General features: G+C 43.5%; 1 protein-coding gene across 2 annotated transcripts in view; it reads left to right on the forward strand.

The window, feature by feature from the left end:
• prkg1b (protein kinase cGMP-dependent 1b) overlaps positions 1 to 17934 on the forward strand; it is a 160156-nt gene that overhangs the window by 81799 nt on the left and 60423 nt on the right. The window lies entirely within an intron of this gene.

Consider the following 17934-nt stretch of genomic DNA (forward strand, 5'->3'; position numbering starts at 1 on the left):
CGCTAGTCTCAGATTAGCTTAGCCTGTCATTCCCAGTTATTGCAAATATCCAGAAATAGTTTGAGGTTCAGCTCGCAGGCTTTCGTTACAATCTTCCAGTTTTCCCAAGACCAATATATTAGCATGTACTGTGGGTCTGAAACTATAGCAGATGATGCAACACATGAGACCCTCGACGATCGTAATCCTAAAACCTTGGTGCACAGTTTCGTCACACTTTCACACTGCTGCTGCAATAGTAAGCAGATTCAGACCTATTGACTATTTCTCGTTTTGTTAGAGCATGAGTTATGAAGGTGTCTCAAATCGCACAGAACATTTATGCACTGTTTTGTTCCAACATTTGATATTTTATATTTTTGTTATTTGATATATTTTTTTGGTATATTTTTGTACCCTAATTTGGGTATTTTAGTATTTTTGTTATATTCCTCCCTATTTTATCTATTACCTGTGTTTGTGGATACTGCTGGAAACTGTGAATTTCCCTTTGGGATGAATAAAGTATCTATCTATCTATCTATCTATCTATCTATCTATCTATCTATCTATCTATCTATCTATCTATCTATCTATCTATCTATCTATCTATCTATCTATCTATCTATCTATCTATCTATCTATCTATCTAACTAACTAACAAGAAGTGCACTTCAAGTACATGGAAGATATTGGACACTTTGTATGCTTAATTCTTGCAGCTTTGCTTATGTAGTGGAAAAGGGGTGGGGCTTCCAGGCACTTTGGAGGGTATCTGGATGAGAAAATGTTTTCAAGATGGCTAACGACACTCTAGTGCATAGTGTATAGTACGCTATTTGGGCCACAGCTACAGTGTAAATGATGCAGTCTAACGTGAAGTCGCTCACAAGTAATATTCAAATCACAGAAGAAGTGAATCAGTTACCGGTCCTTCAGAGAATCATCATCTTTAACTCAGTATCTTGCTTAACTCACTTCATGGAGTCTGATTTCTCTGCACAGCGAGCGGCTGATCTCAAGGGATCTTTGTAATCTGCCTGAAGTGTATCCGACTCCTGTTTGCTGTTTAATTGGAAAACTGGAAGCATCTATTGCAGTGACTATATTAAGGCAGCCACTATTTTTTTGAATAATAGGATCTGAATAACCTTCCAAGTGCAGCTTGAGTCAATTTTTTCTTATTAAAACAAATCCTCTTTTATATGCCCTCTACAGTATACTTGATATAAAAGAGATTTTTTAAAGTTTTTTATTACAGTTAGCAATTTTTACGAAGCGTACTGTAGCAGAACCTCAGAATCTAATCCGAAAGGAGGTCTCACATCTTTCTTCTCTCTATAGAAACAAAAATATAGCAACGCATGCTAACTCTTCTTTCTTTTATTTCTGCTTGAATTATGAAGCAACGCTTAGAGAGTTTACAGCTTACATAAAAACAATAAATTCAAATTAAATTAAAACGAATTTTAGCTTCTGTAATACTCTCTACAGTTCTTATTTAAGCTCCCACACCACATGCTTGCTAATCTTGTTTGCCATGCTAGTAATATTGACAAATAAATATAAATAGATAGCAGGACTTCCATTGCTAAGTATTTGCAGTAGCGGAACAGAGGATTAAAGATCTTGTTAGCGAAATATTACATTATCATGTCTTGTATTGCTAGGTTTGCTAAACGATGAGGATTAGCCTCATTGCACTACCACATATCAGACATTTGTGTGTAATGGTTTTAACAAGGGTGGAGCTGAAAACTTTTCTATCTAACGTCTCAGACCTCTTTTATTTTAGCCGTAATAATGTTTTCTTACATTTTGTAATCGTTATCCGAGCAAAATTTCACCTTCTTCTAGTTATTTTACGAATGGCTTCCTGTTTCAGTTTGGTTCAACTGGTTTGGTTCCAGATCAATAATTTGATTGGTCGAGCATCGTTCCAAGAGTTCTAACATTTCCTGTAAGGCACTGGGATGTCACACTGTGCTCCACTCATCTGTTTTCACCACAGAAACTCCATTTCCTGCTTAGAAACTGTTACCTCAATAGACTTCGATGTCATGATCATGATATATTTCAGGAAAATAGCTTTTGACTTAAAATAAAAATCTTTCTAAATAAAGTCTTTCTTTCTTTCTTTCTTTCTTTCTTTCTTTCTTTCTCTCTCTCTCTCTCTCTCTCTCTCTCTTTCTACAGTTGAATCTGACCTGATGATCATCAGAATTTCCCAGCTGTAAAATTCTCCCCTCTTTTTCTCACGTCTCATCTGATTCCAGTGACAGTAACATTAAGAGACTCTGATCGATAATGAGATGAAACTTAATTGAAGTTGAGCGATCGTTCTCTGGTCACTGCGTGTAGCCTTTGTTTTTCCTGCTTTGGCAGTGTCTCTCAACATGCCGTAAATGGCTGTGATTGATCCTGCGTTCCAGTCACCTGTTTGATAACAGATCTGAGATGATGTCCTGGTGTTGAATATTTATTAGCCTGGATGATGATGGTGAGCATCTGCCAGCTACGTTATTGTGTTGCTAATCATTCTCGCCATTTTGGAGTTCAGATTCATTATAGCTGTGACCACTGAGTGGACGGTTGGTGGATTGTGTTAATCAACTATCTGGAGTCATGCTCTGTATAAAGCTGGTGGATTAAGTCAGAAATCCATGAGCAGGAATCTATCAGTAGTTGGCTGGAAATGGTTGGAGCTCAGGCTTGTAGAGATGACTGAATATTTCCAGGTTAGGGATGTAGTTAAATTTCTCATCTACTGAAGTAACAAATAAACTCTTCAAGACATATGAGCAGTGGCCTGTGACTTTTCCAATGATTAAATAATTACGTAGAGTACATGCTAACTCCATTACACCTAGCCTCCAGGATTGTGAAAATAAGGGGGGAAAAGCTAAATGTTACTGCATACAGTGAGGTCAGAACACAGATTAAGGTCAGAATACAGTGAGGTCAGAACACAGTGAGGTCAGAACACAGTGAGGTCAGAACACAGATTAAGGTCAGAACACAGTGAGGTCAGAACACAGTGAGGTCAGAACACACAGTGCAGTCAGAACACAGTGAGGTCAGAACACAGATTAAGGTCAGAACACAGTGAGGTCAGAACACAGATTAAGGTCAGAACACAGTGAGGTCAGAACACAGTGAGGTCAGAACACACAGTGCAGTCAGAACACAGTGAGGTCAGAACACACAGTGAGGTCAGAACACACAGTGAGGTCAGAACACAGTGAGGTCAGAACACACAGTGAGGTCAGAACACACAGTGCAGTCAGGACACACAGTGCAGTCAGAACACAGTGAGGTCAGAACACACAGTGAGGTCAGAACACACAGTGCAGTCAGGACACACAGTGCAGTCAGAACACAGTGAGGTCAGAACACACAGTGAGGTCAGAACACAGTGAGGTCAGAACACAGATTAAGGTCAGAACACAGTGAGGTCAGAACACACAGTGCAGTCAGAACACAGTGAGGTCAGAACACAGATTAAGGTCAGAACACAGTGAGGTCAGAACACAGTGAGGTCAGAACACACAGTGCAGTCAGAACACAGTGAGGTCAGAACACAGATTAAGGTCAGAACACAGTGAGGTCAGAACACAGTGAGGTCAGAACACACAGTGCAGTCAGAACACAGTGAGGTCAGAACACACAGTGCAGTCAGAACACAGTGAGGTCAGAACACACAGTGCAGTCAGAACACACAGTGCAGTCAGAACACAGTGAGGTCAGAACACACAGTGAGGTCAGAACACACTGTGAGGTCAGAACACACAGTGAGGTCAGAACACACAGTGAGGTCAGGACACACAGTGAGGTCAGAACACACAGTGAGGTCAGAACACACAGTGCAGTCAGGACACACAGTGCAGTCAGAACACAGTGAGGTCAGAACACACAGTGAGGTCAGAACACACAGTGCAGTCAGAACACACAGTGCAGTCAGAACACAGTGAGGTCAGAACACACAGTGAGGTCAGAACACAGTGAGGTCAGAACACACAGTGCAGTCAGAACACAGTGAGGTCAGAACACACAGTGAGGTCAGAACACACAGTGAGGTCAGAACACACAGTGAGGTCAGGACACACAGTGAGGTCAGAACACAGTGAGGTCAGGACACACAGTGCAGTCAGAACACAGTGAGGTCAGAACACACAGTGAGGTCAGAACACAGTGAGGTCAGAACACACAGTGAGGTCAGAACACACAGTGAGGTCAGGACACACAGTGAGGTCAGAACACACAGTGAGGTCAGAACACACAGTGCAGTCAGAACACAGTGAGGTCAGAACACACAGTGAGGTCAGAACACACAGTGCAGTCAGAACACACAGTGAGGTCAGAACACACAGTGAGGTCAGAACACACAGTGAGGTCAGAACACACAGTGCAGTCAGAACACAGTGAGGTCAGAACACACAGTGAGGTCAGAACACAGTGAGGTCAGAACACACAGTGAGGTCAGAACACACAGTGAGGTCAGAACACAGTGAGGTCAGAACACACAGTGAGGTCAGAACACACAGTGAGGTCAGAACACAGTGAGGTCAGAACACACAGTGAGGTCAGAACACAGTGAGGTCAGAACACACAGTGCAGTCAGAACACAGTGAGGTCAGGACACACAGTGAGGTCAGAACACAGTGAGGTCAGAACACACAGTGCAGTCAGAACACAGTGAGGTCAGAACACAGTGAGGTCAGAACACATTGAGGTCAGAACACACAGTGAGGTCAGAACACAGTGAGGTCAGAACACAGTGAGGTCAGGACACACTGTGAGGTCAGAACACAGTGAGGTCAGAACACAGTGAGGTCAGAACACACAGTGAGGTCAGAACACAGTGAGGTCAGAACACAGTGAGGTCAGGACACACTGTGAGGTCAGAACACAGTGCAGTCAGAACACAGTGAGGTCAGAACACACAGTGAGGTCAGAACACAGTGAGGTCAGAACACAGTGCAGTCAGAACACAGTGCAGTCAGAACACAGTGAGGTCAGAACACAGTGCAGTCAGAACACAGTGCAGTCAGAACACAGTGAGGTCAGGACACACAGTGAGGTCAGAACACAGTGAGGTCAGGACACACAGTGCAGTCAGAACACAGTGAGGTCAGGACACACAGTGCAGTCAGAACACAGTGAGGTCAGAACACACAGTGAGGTCAGAACACAGTGAGGTCAGAACACACAGTGAGGTCAGAACACAGTGAGGTCAGAACACAGTGAGGTCAGAACACACAGTGAGGTCAGAACACACAGTGAGGTCAGAACACAGTGAGGTCAGAACACACAGTGAGGTCAGAACACACAGTGAGGTCAGAACACAGTGAGGTCAGAACACACAGTGCAGTCAGAACACAGTGAGGTCAGAACACACAGTGAGGTCAGAACACACAGTGAGGTCAGAACACACAGTGCAGTCAGAACACACAGTGAGGTCAGAACACAGTGAGGTCAGAACACACAGTGAGGTCAGAACACACAGTGAGGTCAGAACACACAGTGAGGTCAGAACACACAGTGAGGTCAGAACACAGTGAGATCAGAACACAGTGAGGTCAGAACACAGTGAGGTCAGAACACACAGTGAGGTCAGAACACAGTGAGGTCAGAACACAGTGAGGTCAGAACACACAGTGAGATCAGAACACAGTGAGGTCAGAACACAGTGAGGTCAGGACACAGTTAGGTCAGGACACACAGTGAGGTCAGAACACAGTTAGGTCAGGACACACAGTGAGGTCAGAACACAGTGAGGTCAGGACACAGTTAGGTCAGGACACACAGTGAGGTCAGAACACAGTGAGGTCAGGACACACAGTGAGGTCAGAACACAGTGCGGTCAGAACACAGTGAGGTCAGAACACAGTGAGGTCAGGACATACAGTGAGGTCAGAACACACAGTGACGTCAGAACACAGTGCAGTCAGAACACACAGTGAGGTCAGAACACAGTGAGGTCAGGACACACAGTGAGGTCAGAACACAGTGAGGTCAGAACACAGTGCAGTCAGGACACACAGTGAGGTCAGAACACAGTGAGGTCAGAACACAGTGAGGTCAGGACACACAGTGAGGTCAGAACACAGTGAGGTCAGAACACAGTGAGGTCAGAACACAGTGCAGTCAGAACACAGTGAGGTCAGAACACACAGTGAGGTCAGAACACACAGTGAGGTCAGAACACACAGTGAGGTCAGAACACAGTGAGGTCAGGACACACAGTGAGGTCAGAACACAGTGAGGTCAGGACACACTGTGAGGTCAGAACACAGTGCAGTCAGAACACAGTGAGGTCAGAACACAGTGAGGTCAGGACACACAGTGAGATCAGAACACAGTGAGGTCAGAACACACAGTGAGATCAGAACACACAGTGAGGTCAGAACACAGTGAGATCAGAACACAGTGAGGTCAGAACACAGTGAGGTCAGAACACAGTGAGATCAGAACACAGTGAGGTCAGAACACAGTGAGGTCAGAACACACAGTGAGGTCAGAACACAGTGAGGTCAGAACACAGTGCAGTCAGAACACACAGTGAGGTCAGAACACAGTGAGGTCAGAACACACAGTGCAGTCAGAACACATTGAGGTCAGAACACACATTGAGGTCAGAACACACAGTGAGGTCAGAACACAGTGAGGTCAGAACACAGTGAGGTCAGAACACAGTGAGGTCAGGACACACAGTGAGATCAGAACACAGTGAGGTCAGAACACAGTGAGGTCAGAACACACAGTGCAGTCAGAACACAGTGAGGTCACGACACACTGTGAGGTCAGAACACAGTGCAGTCAGAACACACAGTGAGATCAGAACACAGTGACGTCAGAACACAGTGAGGTCAGAACACAGTGAGGTCAGAACACACAGTGAGGTCAGGACACACAGTGAGGTCAGAACACACAGTGAGATCAGAACACAGTGAGGTCAGAACACAGTGAGGTCAGAACACACAGTGAGGTCAGAACACAGTGAGGTCAGAACACACAGTGAGGTCAGAACACAGTGAGGTCAGAACACACAGTGAGGTCAGGACACAGTGAGGTCAGAACACAGTGCAGTCAGAACACACAGTGAGGTCAGAACACAGTGAGGTCAGAACACAGTGAGGTCAGAACACAGTGAGGTCAGAACACACAGTGAGGTCAGAACACACAGTGAGATCAGAACACAGTGAGGTCAGAACACAGTAAGGTCAGAACACACAGTGAGGTCAGGACACACAGTGAGGTCAGGACACAGTGAGGTCAGAACACACAGTGAGGTCAGAACACAGTGAGATCAGAACACAGTGAGGTCAGAACACAGTGAGGTCAGAACACACAGTGAGGTCAGAACACACAGTGAGGTCAGAACACAGTGAGGTCAGAACACACAGTGAGGTCAGAACACAGTGAGGTCAGAACACACAGTGAGGTCAGAACACAGTGAGGTCAGAACACACAGTGAGATCAGAACACAGTGAGGTCAGAACACAGTTAGGTCAGGACACACAGTGAGGTCAGAACACAGTGAGGTCAGAACACACAGTGAGATCAGAACACAGTGAGGTCAGAACACAGTGAGGTCAGGACACACAGTGAGGTCAGAACACACAGTGAGGTCAGAACACAGTGAGATCAGAACACAGTGAGGTCAGAACACAGTGAGGTCAGAACACACAGTGAGGTCAGAACACACAGTGAGGTCAGAACACAGTGAGATCAGGACACACAGTGAGGTCAGAACACAGTGAGGTCAGAACACAGTGAGGTCAGAACACACAGTGAGATCAGAACACAGTTAGGTCAGGACACACAGTGAGGTCAGAACACAGTGAGGTCAGAACACACAGTGAGATCAGAACACACAGTGAGGTCAGGACACACAGTGAGGTCAGAACACACAGTGAGGTCAGAACACAGTGAGGTCAGAACACAGTGAGGTCAGAACACACAGTGAGGTCAGAACACAGTGAGGTCAGAACACACAGTGAGGTCAGAACACACAGTGAGGTCAGGACACACAGTGAGGTCAGAACACACAGTGAGGTCAGGACACACAGTGAGGTCAGAACACACAGTGAGGTCAGGACACACAGTGAGGTCAGGACACACAGTGAGGTCAGAACACACAGTGAGGTCAGAACACAGTGAGGTCAGAACACAGTGAGGTCAGAACACACAGTGAGAACAGAACACAGTGAGGTCAGAACACAGTGAGGTCAGAACACAGTGAGGTCAGAACACACAGTGAGGTCAGGACACACTGTGAGGTCAGAACACAGTGAGGTCAGAACACAGTGAGGTCAGAACACACAGTGAGGTCAGGACACACAGTGAGGTCAGAACACACAGTGAGGTCAGAACACAGTAACGTCAGAACACACAGTGAGGTCAGGACACACAGTGAGATCTGAACACAGTGAGGTCAGAACACAGTAAGGTCAGAACACACAGTGAGGTCAGGACACACAGTGAGGTCAGAACACACAGTGAGATCAGAACACAGTGAGGTCAGAACACAGTGAGGTCAGAACACACAGTGAGAACAGAACACAGTGAGGTCAGAACACAGTGAGGTCAGGACACACAGTGAGGTCAGAACACAGTGAGGTCAGAACACAGTGAGGTCAGAACACACAGTGAGGTCAGGACACACTGTGAGGTCAGAACACAGTGCAGTCAGAACACAGTGAGGTCACGACACACTGTGAGGTCAGAACACAGTGAGGTCAGAACACAGTGAGGTCAGAACACAGTGAGGTCAGAACACACAGTGAGGTCAGAACACAGTGAGGTCAGAACACACAGTGAGGTCAGAACACAGTGAGGTCAGAACACACAGTGAGGTCAGAACACAGTGCAGTCAGAACACACAGTGAGATCAGAACACACAGTGAGGTCAGAACACAGTGAGGTCAGAACACACAGTGAGGTCAGAACACAGTGAGATCAGAACACAGTGAGGTCAGAACACAGTGAGGTCAGAACACACAGTCCAGTCAGAACACACAGTGAGGTCAGAACACACAGTGAGGTCAGAACACAGTGAGGTCAGAACACACAGTGAGGTCAGAACACAGTGAGGTCAGAACACAGTGAGGTCAGAACACACAGTGAGGTCAGGACACACAGTGAGGTCAGAACACAGTGAGGTCAGAACACACAGTGCAGTCAGAACACAGTGAGGTCAGAACACACAGTGAGGTCAGGACACACAGTGAAGTCAGAACACACAGTGAGGTCAGGACACACAGTGAGGTCAGAACACAGTGAGATCAGGACACAGTGAGGTCAGAACACACAGTGAGGTCAGAACACACAGTGAGGTCAGGACACACAGTGAGGTCAGAACACACAGTGAGGTCAGGACACACAGTGAGGTCAGAACACACAGTGAGGTCAGAACACACAGTGAGGTCAGGACACACAGTGAGGTCAGAACACACAGTGAGGTCAGGACACACAGTGAGGTCAGAACACACAGTGAGGTCAGAACACAGTGAGGTCAGAACACACAGTGAGGTCAGAACACATAGTGAGGTCAGGACACACAGTGAGGTCAGAATACACAGTGAGGTCAGGACACACAGTGAGGTCAGGACACACAGTGAGGTCAGAATACACAGTGAAGTCAGAACACACAGTGAGGTCAGAACACACAGTGAGGTCAGGACACACAGTGAAGTCAGAACACACAGTGAGGTCAGGACACACTGTGAGGTCAGAACACACAGTGAGGTCAGGACACACTGTGAGGTCAGAACACAGTGCAGTCAGAACACACAGTGAGGTCAGAACACAGTGAGGTCAGGACACACAGTGAGGTCAGAACACAGTGAGGTCAGAACACAGTGCAGTCAGAACACACAGTGAGGTCAGAACACAGTGAGGTCAGGACACACAGTGAGGTCAGAACACAGTGCAGTCAGAACACACTGTGAGGTCAGAACACAGTGAGGTCAGGACACACAGTGAGGTCAGAACACAGTGCGGTCAGAACACACAGTGAGGTCAGAACACACAGTGAGGTCAGGACACAGTGAGGTCAGAACACAGTGAGATCAGAACACAGTGAGGTCAGAACACACAGTGAGATCAGGACACAGTGAGGTCAGAACACACAGTGCGGTCAGAACACACAGTGCGGTCAGAACACACAGTGAGATCAGGACACAGTGAGGTCAGAACACACAGTGAGGTCAGAACACAGTGAGGTCAGAACACAGTGAGGTCAGAACACACAGTGAGATCAGGACACAGTGAGGTCAGAACACACAGTGAGATCAGGACACAGTGAGGTCAGAACACACAGTGAGGTCAGAACACAGTGAGATCAGAACACAGTGAGGTCAGAACACACAGTGAGATCAGGACACAGTGAGGTCAGAACACACAGTGAGGTCAGAACACAGTGAGGTCAGAACACACAGTGAGGTCAGAACACACAGTGCGGTCAGAACACACAGTGCGGTCAGAACACACAGTGAGATCAGAACACAGTGAGGTCAGAACACACAGTGAGGTCAGAACACAGTGAGGTCAGAACACACAGTGCGGTCAGAACACACAGTGCGGTCACATACACTTGGTCTTTGTATTCATAAAGCAGTAAATAACTCACACTTTGGACTGGTAACAAAATTAATGATAAATTAGCTTTATGTTGGGATCGTTGTCTTGTTGGAGTAGAAATTCTTGTCCCATTTCCACATCTTGCAGATTTCTTCAGGTTCCTTTCCCAGAATCTTTATTTATTTCATTCATTTTCTTCTCAATCTTGACGAGCTCGTCAGTCTCTCCAGATGAGAAATATCTCCACAAATTGATGCTTCCATGGCTGTGCTTCACAGTTGAGATGGTGTTGGTTTGGTTTTATCTGACAACCAAACTTTCTACCAGTTTGTTGCTTCAGGTGTCTTTGTATGAACCTTCTATTCCCTAACAGAAGCCTTTCTTCTTGCAGCCCTCCCATGCAGGCCAGATATCCTCAAGAACGTTTAATATTGTTATGTGATCCATGTTTTCCTCTGTTAAGAAGGAATAAAATCCGAAATGATTTGTGTTCATTTTCTATACTTTATTTATTACATTATAAACCAGTTAACAATTTCTTGAATCAAAGAAAACAAACTGACCTTCAGTAATATGTTTTATTTTATGTCTGTTCGTTAATCAGGTAGTTTTATGTAGGGAATTGGTGGCTCACACGGACCGATCAGAAGGTCGGGGGTTCGAGCCCCAATACTGCCAAGCTACGTCCTTGAGCAAGGCCCTCCCTGCTTCAGTGGTGCCGTATCATGACTGACCCTGTGCTCTGACCCCAATTTCCTAATAAGTTGGGGTGTGACTCAACTGGTTAAGGCTCTGGGTTGTTGATCAGAGGACCAGGGTTCAAGCCCCAGCTCTGCCAAGCTGCCACCGTTGGGCCCTTGAGCAAGGCCCTCAACCCACCCTGACCCTGCACTCTGACCCCAACCCCCAATAATGGGATATGTGAAAAAAGAATTTCACTGTGCAGTAATGTATATGTGACAAATAAAGTCTACTTAACTTAACAATGCATAATGCCAGAAAATAAGAAAGTTTATTTTTCAACAATACTAAATATAATGTCCATTCTGCTTCACATATTTCTTGGCAACAAGAAGTAAAAAAAATTTGGACAGCTCAGATGATTTATATTATTTTCTCCATGCTGCCTTTTGGCAATATCTGGATACAGTGTCTAAAAAAATATTGGGACTCTTAATAAAAGTGTAAAATAAAATGTCACAAGAATTTAAAACAATACCACAAAAAGCAGAAAAATCTTTATTCTAGAAACTTATCCATTATCATGTTACACATTGAAAGCAACAGGAAGAATAAAATATTTTGATGATTTTGGTTGGATCAGAAACTGGACACTAAGCTACATCTGGACTGTTCTGAATGAGCTCATGAACATGAATTAAAATGAATTTCACTTTTATAAAATCTGCATGATTCCTCAATTGAGTCGCTTTCAGTGTTCAGTTATTTGCTCGAGTGTGTACAGATGTCATGTGACACATTTTTGGCTGAATGATTTCCTTAAGTGAGACGTCTATTCTAGTTCACATCTTTGTGTCTTCCCACGGTCTCCACAAGCATTCATACCCTTTCTCGAGCTTCCGATGTTCCTTATTTGGTCGTTGCTTCCTGTCCTTGTTAACAGTCTCTCACACCACTCCATCTGTTCCTTGCTTTTGTCAGTCTATTTTGTCAGTCTTTTGTTTTTAGCTTGGTCTGTTTTGTTTTTTGCTTTTGATTCTTCTTTTGGTTTATTCTGAATATTTTAATTTTTTTGCTGAGGATATTAGTTCTACATGTGGATCCAGACTGTTCTCCCACACTTTGTGTATGTAAGGCTGAATATTTGGATCCTCATGAAGGGTTAATACTAGACTAAAATAACACAGTAATTGATTTCTGATAGCTCTGTGATTTCTCGGGACCTTCAGCTGTGCTGAGGGGAAAATAAATGATCAAGACCTGAGTGGATATTTGGCACGGGAATCATTTTAGAGAGGTTTGTGTAGAAACAGAACCTTGCAGAACCTTAACGCAATCTTGGAGTTCCTGGTTCCACTTCCATGTTAACTGGGGATGTGTTTCCAGAAGGTTTTCCGGCATACTAAAAGTTTTAGAAGTGATCTTTGCTTGGGATACATAAATATTAGCTAAAATTCTGATTCAACATGTTTTCATACCCAACTTTTTGTCAGTGTCAGTGTCCTAATTGACCAAGAGGTCAGTGATTCCATACAAAAAACACTTTTCGGAATTCGACTCATGGGACATTTTCAGTCAGGATAAAGAAACTAATTATTTTAATGCTGCAAATCTGATATGAAACTACTCAAGCTTTCATTAGCTGGCTGTCGGTATGAGACATTTTTTTATCTCTGCTCGGATAACCTTTCACAGAATTTTAGTGTTTGAAGCTAACACCTTCAAATTTTAATGAGCAAGAACATCTCAGAGAGCGGAAATGGTTTTGAGATCACCGTTTACTGATTTGGTGGGAAAAAAAATGTTTTGTGTTTTTTTTTTTTTTTTGGAACTTATTGACTGAATTTATTGCCCCTAGCAGGTGGAAACAAACTGAGTATCTAGTTATGATACTACAAATTCTTAAATTCCCAAAGTGTTTACTTTCTTATGAGCCATGATGCACCACTGTGGAGTGGAACATCCATCCATCCATCCATCCATTTTCTACACCCTGGACAGGTCGGCAGTCCATCACAGGGCTGGAATGGAACATGAAATGCTGAACATGGACACAACAAAACAGGCGCAAATTCCATTTTCTGGCGTCTGGTAAAAACACTTAAGGATTTGAAGGATTGACCACAGCCTTTTCTGTTTGTAATAAGCTAATACACTAAAAAAAGCTAACTGGATTTACTTATTGAATCCCTCCTGCCCGTCTGCTTAGAATCAAACAATACAATATGATACGCCGTGTTGTTACACTGCTAATAAATACACCTTTCAAAACTGCTGTTTCAGTCGATTGTCTTTGGAAGTAAAACAATGCTGTTTCTGCTCTTGTTGATGACCTGATGCCAAGACTGGACATGTGTATGCCTGTAGCTAATCAGGAAGACACTCTGGTCATGTCTATTATAGTGTAACCTTTAAATGACCACATCCATGCTAGCCTTTCACAAATTGTCTTTCCTTATTAAAGAGGCATTAAGGAAAGCAGAATATAAAGTGGACACTGATTGACCGGTACTGAAATATTTCTAGACACTCATACATTGTACAAATCATTGAACAAACTATAGTGTGTTTATGTGATCCTTTCACAGCTGCCCAGTTCACTTAGCTTCTTCCTCTACTGCCATAGCTTTAGCGTCAAAAAATATAATAGAGAGATTTTCCAGGATTCACATTCCTCGATTCTTGCGTTTCTCCTCCACTTCTCCATTCGAGATGATAGTCATTAGTTCAGAGCCATCAAAGAAGATGCTGATTCTAGGCGTCTTTGCTGTCAAAGCTGCTGTCAGTGATCACAACAGCAAAAAAGAAAATAAGCATGTGGCAGAGTGAGTATGCTATTGCTCCAGCCGTGTGGACAATCTCGCTGGGCTCGAGTGCCTCTCTAATTGCCTGTCCATTCAGTATGGGGGTGGTGACTGACCGCTTATTGATAGAAAAAAATCTTTTAAATGTTTCAGCTTCAACTTTGTATAGTAAGAAAGTCTTTCATCATGATATTAATGTAACTGATACTAAATATATGATATACACTGATCAGGCAATAACATGATATTGTGTAAGTCCCCCTGTGATGCACCGTGTGTTCTGACTACTTTCTATAACAGCAATTCCTACAACCGGAACTTGTGGGATCGGAACAGGCTTCACTACCCATGTGCATGAACCTTCGGGGATCATGGCCCTATTCTTGGACCTCTTTTGGCTATAACCATCATATACCAGGAGTATACTGTATATCCCACAAGACCTGCTGTTTTGAAGATGCTCAGACCCAGTGGTCTAGCCATTACTATTTGGCTCTTGTCAAAGTCTTTCAGATCTTTATGCTTGCCCATTTTTCTTACTTCCAACACACCAACTCTGAGAAATGACTGTTTACTTACTGCCTAAAATATCCCACCTCTTGACAGGTACTATTGGTCATTGGGAATGAAGTAGTGTAGTGGTTAAAGTGCTGGACTACCGATCAGAAGGTTGTGAATTTGAATCCCAGGTCACCAAACTGCCACTGCTGGGCCCCTGAGCAAGACCCTTAACCCTCAATTGTTCAGTGGTATAAAATGAGACAAAACTGTATGTTGCTCTGGATAAAGGTGTCTGGGAAATACAAATTGTAAAGAGGTAAACAATGTGAGTGGTATAAAGTGTATATATATTTTAAGAAAATCACAGTTATTGGCACCCCCTGCATTCTTATGATCCATCGCTGAAGCATGTTCTCATTTGTATTTCTCTCAGGTTCACCTGACTGTAAATCTTCCTTTTGTACTGGGGTTTATACATGAGGTGATACACAGCTCAATTTCTTTTAATAATTCGTGAGCAAGAGGAATAGGAATGGGATGATTAGAGACTGTGCAAATGAAATGAGACAGCATCAGCAATCAGCATGTTGACCTTCATAAATCAAGGTAGCACAACCGGTTTTGATGGACAGATGAGACCAAAAATAGCACTTTATTATAAGAAAGTTAGGTTTAGCATCAAACTGAAGGATCTGTGATGCTGTGGAGTGGTTATTTTTTGTTATGAGTGGTTATGATGGTGCATTATCATACTAGAAGATGGAAACATGAAGAGATGCACATGGTCAGCATCAATACTCAAAAAGCAAGTGATGATTGGTTGATATTACGGAGCCCAAACCATTCCCCCCGCCATCACACCACCTCCACCAGCCTGGACTGTTGATACACGGACGGGTCAGTCTCTGGACTCAGAAATTGAGATTCGTTTCACTTGTACAGATTCTGTAAGCCTGTGCTGAGTGAAGTCTCATATTTTGGTTCTTTGTTGACAAAAATGGAAGACAATATGGTTTTCTGATGGTTGGAGCCCATCTACTTCATTTTGAGATGCCTTTCTGTTCACCATTGTTGTAAAGAGTTACTGTTTCTGTCAGAAACAGTAGCTCAGACAAGTGTGTTGGAGATGATGTCTCTCATCAGGGCATTTCCACCGGCCCACAGAATAGTAATAATAGAAATAGTAGTAACAATCCAGTGTGAAAATCTCAGTGTGTGTCCACTTGATTATATGCATTCTACAGCTACCACATGATTGGTTGGATAACTGAATGAATGGTGTTCCTGAAAAAAACCACATGGCATCCCTGAAATTAAATGATTTACTATTTGGTATTTGGACATCCTTATCACTGAATGTCTTTTTGGACTTTGGTGCTCTAGGCTGCTGAGATGAAACAAGATGGATAACGTCTGTGTTCAGTTCTATTAAGAGTGAGTGTCTCAGTCCAGGCGAGGCTGTTGAGAAGGTCAGAATGAGAGGTAGTCTCCACTGATCTGACCTGCATATCAGACAGAGAGATCAAAAGACATCAGTCTTGCTCATTTATGGGGCACTTGCAGTACTCATGTTACTGAGTCATTTCCTGGACATGTCTTCTAAAAAAATAAAATAAAAATGATCACTGTCTAACTTCATGGTCGATGCTTGACCAGCTTGATGATATCCAGACTGGAGCAAATTGTCTTTGTGGATCATGAAGGAAGAAGGCTGTGGTTATTTGATTCACTGAACATGATAATTGCCTTGTATCTGAAATCCTTCTTCAGATGGTTGCTTCCTCCACTCTTCTACACCTATAGCACAGACGTCTATTCAGATGTTAGCAGTTGCGGGTCATTACCCATCCATCCTGGGTGTGGAGTATACATGTTCTCCCTATTATTTGGGGGTTTCCTCAGGGTCCTCTGGTTTGCTTTCCCAGTCCAAAGATATGTGGTGGACATATTAGGATCTTTAAACTGTCTGTTGTGTTTGAGTGTGTGTGTTTGAGTGTGTGTGTGTGTGTGATTGCGCCCTGCAATAGGTTGAACCCGCCCTGTGCTCTGGGATATGCTCCAGGTTCTCCGCAAACCCTGTGCAGGAGAAGCAGTATAGAAAATGGATGGATGGATGGCACATTTCCTTGTTTATTCCCATATCCTAATTTACAATCCCAATATCCAGAATCACACCATAATGACAGTTCATTAACCAGACCAGAGAGAAAATGAAACGCTGGTTAAATTCTGATCTAATGTAGCTCCATAACTCTGGTCCAGTGAGCTACCTTCAGCTACCTCATCACTGGTTTAAGTGTTTAAAAAGAAAAAGAAGAACTGAGGGCAAGAAGCCTTAATTATTGCTACAGTGGACTTTTTTTCTTTGCATATCCCAGCTGAGGTCTGAGCACAGGGGCAGCTATGATACAGTGCCCCTGGAGCAGAGAGGGTTAAGGACCTTGCTCAACATTGGAGCTTGAACCCTAATTCTCCAATCAACAACCCAGAGCCTTAACCACTTAAATCCACTGTTTATTCAAAGGACTACAGAATTTTCTTTTCATATATTCACTGGCTCTGCCACTCTGCTTGGTTCAATCCACTGACATCGGATTGCAGACGTCTGGTCTGGCATTTGAGAGCACCAACAGATCCTAAATTCAATTCAGAGAAAAAAAAGCTCTTCCTGCTTCACCTGGATTCCTGCTGTGATCATAAAGCCAGTCCTGAGCTCATGCTAAGACTCATAAATATACACTAGTTCTAGAATACACTCTTTATCCTTTCAACACATGGTTCGACAAAAAGGTTTCGTTTATTTTCTCTGTATTCCTGATAGAGAACTGATTTGTAATCCAACTATCTCAGAAGAGGGCATTCTTTTTCTTCTTCTTCTTCCTCCACATTGGTTGAGTTTTTTTCTAGTCACTAGGTTGATCATTATGGATGTAAATCAACCTCTACATCCTTCCTGTACATCATGCTGCCTGGCTCGTTAGATTCTACATCGTCACCTTGAAACCCACTTGAAAACAAAAGAACATTAAAACTACTATCTGTTGTAATTTTATTTTTATTTATTTTTTATTTTTTCATGTGCAACAATTTCTGATCATATTTAACAGTTAACAATTTAACATGATGGATAAAGGAAGGCTTAAAGTAAAGATAAAGAAAGAAAATGACAATAATGAAGATTATACAGTATATATAGTATGTGAGATCATATTTATTCATATTCAGTGTGAAATATTTTGACATATTGCTTTTTCCAGAACTTGTATTTTGATGGCTGCATTTAAGCAGTGCGTAATAAAAAAAAGCGGGGCTTTTGACCAAAACAAGCTCCACATGGCTAATCTTCCATCCAGGTGCAACCTGCGGAGCTGTCTTGGCAGAAGAC

The sequence above is a fragment of the Hemibagrus wyckioides genome, linkage group LG13 (assembly GCF_019097595.1).
Source record: "Hemibagrus wyckioides isolate EC202008001 linkage group LG13, SWU_Hwy_1.0, whole genome shotgun sequence".
Taxonomy (NCBI): Eukaryota; Metazoa; Chordata; class Actinopteri; order Siluriformes; family Bagridae; genus Hemibagrus; species Hemibagrus wyckioides.